Raw genomic sequence first — 3,398 nt, 5'->3', positions numbered from 1 at the left:
GCGTCGAGCATTCGGGAAACGTTAACGCCGTTCGACTGTTGGAGGGACAAGGAAAGAGGCGGGGAAGAGAAAAAGTGACAGGATGGACCGTGGGCGTAAAGCGCAAAGGGAAACGCAAACTGCAGTGTCCGGGAAACGAACCGACCAGACTGATATATATATATATGTGTGTATGTTTATATATATATATATATGTTTCTCTATTCTTTTTTTGTTTCCTTCGCTTTCGCTGCTCTCGCCACGGCTATCTCGGTTTTCCTTTACGCGATTGTTCGCCCCCTCGCGCGCTTCGGCATCGCGGCCGCCTTCCGTCCATTGTTCCAACGAATGGCATCATTAATCGCGGCCCAGTTACGTCACGACACCTCTCATCCTCGTGCGCGATTAACACAATCGGATGGAGCGCTGGCGATGGTAGTGATGGTGATGGCGCATCGATCAGCCCGATTAACGCGCTTCGTAATACCCCCTCTCTCCCCTCTCCTACCACGCTTTCACTTCCAAACCGACACGCACGTGGTTTCGTTTCGTTTCGTTTCGTTTCGTTTCGTTCGAGCACGAGGAAATCTACGAAGCATCTGCGTTAGAAAATTTAGAAACGAAGAAATCGTATCAAGATGTACCAAGGGAGAGGAGGGGGGGAATTGTATACGCGAAATTGGAGATGAAATTGTTCGTGTCTCGCGCAATAGTCTTTTCCAGACAGCGTGGAAGCCGCGTGAAATAGCGATTCGTACGGGGCGGCGATGCGATCCTTGGAGAGCTGGATTCTCGAGGAAGGGGAGGGGGACGCGCGGTGCAGCGGAGAGAGGGGGTCGGCCGGATTCCATTCGACGGGGAGGAGACGGCAACACGGTTTTGGTCGAGTTCGTCGGACCTCCTCTTGCGTAATACGGCCCTGAGCCGTAGTCTTACAACGGTAATGGAAGCCTCTACCGGGCTTCCTCCTACGGGCCAACAAAACCCGTTTCTCCTTACGCTTTAACGATCGTCCACGCGTCAGAATTTATAGGGGAAGAAGGAGGAGAGACGCAACGAGACGACCCTCCCTTCCCCCTCGGTTGAAACGAAAATAAAAAGAATAAAAGGAAGACGAGTAAGACGTTGTTCGACCGGAATCGCTTCTACGATTTAGAAGGATGGTAGTGCGCGCTTGCACTCCAGGGAAATCGTAGCAAGTTGTTGGGGAATTTGCGAGAGTAACAACACGCTCTACTTGGCCTCCGCGTACCCGGAACTGTGTAAAGTTTCCGAGATCATCACGGAGGAAAAAAAAATGTCTCGTGGCAACGTATCTGTCGTATCCTGCTCACGAATTCCACCCTGTCGTTTCGTTATAAAATTTTCAATTTTTTCCTCTTTAATCCTTGGATCCCGTATTTGGCATTATTTTGATCAAACGTACACCACTTGTTTCTTGTTTCAAGCTAGAATCTCCCTCCTTTGAAAAAGGAAAATTCTTCGCTTCTGGATCGTTCGACCCTCCCTGCACATTGCCACCTTTCGACCCCACGATTAACCTCGAATTCAAAAAAAAAAAAAAAGAGGAAATACTTGTACATTTATTTACGAAGGATCTTCATAAATATTTGGAAAGATATTTCACAGAATATAATTATAAAACTATCAAATTATAATGAAAGGAATACAAAAATGATTTATATAAAAAGATTATTTAGAACCTAATTGTTGTTTGCTATATGACTCATCAAGACATAATTCTTCCATTTTTCTTTGGAACGAATTAGGGCAGAAATTTTAACAGTTATACCGCTCATTACTCGTACTCGTTACAAAGATTCGAACTGTTCGTGTATCTCGCGAATGTAACGAATGATTATTCTCGCGACTCACCAGCGACTGGAGTTACTAAAATATCGATGGAAGAAGCATTCATCATCCACAGAGAGAAGAGACTTAAGGTCTCTCATCTGATCAACAGATAATTGTAACTAGAATATTTATACTCATAATTCGACGGAATTCAGAAGGATATCTTCTCGCGTGCGTGGTAAAAGGTGTCGGTTACAGGATGTCAACGCGCCTCGTCGAATTTATCCGTTTCGCAACCGCCCCCTTCCTCCCCGCTCCCCCGTGAAAAACGATACCTGCTCGAGATCGAATTTGCGGTGTACCTCGATAACCGCGAATCGTGATCGACGTGGAGGCTGGTGCTCCAGTTCGCAGATGTACGGACAGACGAACCAACCGGACACGGGATCTTATACACGGTGGCGCGTCGAAAATCTCCATCTCGATCTCGATCCCCTTCTCTTCCCCCCCGCCCCGTCTTTCGGTCGATGCGTTTGTTTTCGAATCGACGTGTCGAAATGGAGGGAGAAGCGCGCGGATCGAACCAAGAATTGAACAAAGAGCAACCGGCCCCTCGTCGTCGCGAGCCTTTCTCAAAGGATGTGGGCGGTTTCGGGTTACGAGAATCCTCTCTCTCTCTCTCTCTCTTTCTCTCTCTCTCTGAAGAGAGAGAGGAGGATATATTTATATTTGTACCAGATTCACACCGGTGCTCGGTACTATCCTAGTCCCCCCGAACGTGCCACTTTCCACACCGGTGGTTAAGGCTTGGCAAATTGCACGCTCGCCGTTAGTGTAACACCGGATGTCGCTTTAAAAAACACGCGTAAATTCGTAATCGAACGAGCATTCTTTTCTTTTTTTTTTTTTTAATAAAAAGAAATTTTCTTTCCCCTTTCTTTTTCTTTTTTTTTTTCTTTCGAAACACCCGCTACTCGAGCAACTCGTTCCTCTCCCCGAAAGTATCGGTTACCGAGGTGTTACGTTCGAACTCGTTAAACGAGGGAAAACAGGCTTGCGGGACGAGCCACGAAGATTTAAAACACGCTCTCTCTCTCTCTCTCTCTCTCTTCGAATTTGAGAATCGAGGAAAAAGAAAACAGGCGCGAAAGGATACCGAATTGGACCACGTTTCCACACATCTTTTTCTATTTTTCCATCTCGAAGTGAACTGTTCCGTCATGAAAACGCATCATATCATCTTTGCACGCTCCGAATATACTCCCCTCTCTCTCTCTCCTCTCTATTTATCTCTCTCTCTGTATCTATCTATCTATCTATCTATCTCTAATCTAGGAGGGAACGCGTTCATGCAAATGTTATTCGTCATTCGCGAATGATTCGAGGATAGAGCCTCGAGGGGACGAAGGAAAAACCGGTACAATAATACAATAAGACCACGAGAGTCCTTTTAATCGTGCTCGATCGGAAAAGACAAACCGCTGAAGGCGGGGGAGGAGGGAGAAAAATGCGTGACGGGGTCGACGCAGGGGGGGGGAGCTCGTCGTAACGAGTCACGTTTGCAAGGACAAGCAGAGCGTGGCCGAGCGGGGCCACCGGTGCGCATCGCGATCTCATCGATGCAT

At 47.2% G+C, this 3,398-nt stretch overlaps 2 long non-coding RNA genes across 2 annotated transcripts in view; one reads left to right on the top strand and one right to left on the bottom strand.

Moving 5' to 3' along the window:
• LOC102674955 overlaps positions 1–3,398 on the bottom strand; it is a 34,795-nt gene that overhangs the window by 19,564 nt on the left and 11,833 nt on the right. The window lies entirely within an intron of this gene.
• LOC116185150 overlaps positions 1–3,398 on the top strand; it is an 18,051-nt gene extending 14,653 nt beyond the window's left edge. Inside the window, exon 3 of the long non-coding RNA XR_004149921.1 lies at positions 3,303–3,398. This is a non-coding gene — a long non-coding RNA (uncharacterized LOC116185150). The remainder of the gene's footprint in view (positions 1–3,302) is intronic.

This window comes from Apis dorsata, unplaced genomic scaffold (assembly GCF_000469605.1).
Source record: "Apis dorsata unplaced genomic scaffold, Apis dorsata 1.3 scaffold_111, whole genome shotgun sequence".
NCBI lineage: Eukaryota > Metazoa > Arthropoda > Insecta > Hymenoptera > Apidae > Apis > Apis dorsata.
The sequence above is the reverse complement of the archived record's forward strand: the minus strand, read 5'-3'. Positions and strand labels throughout refer to the sequence as shown.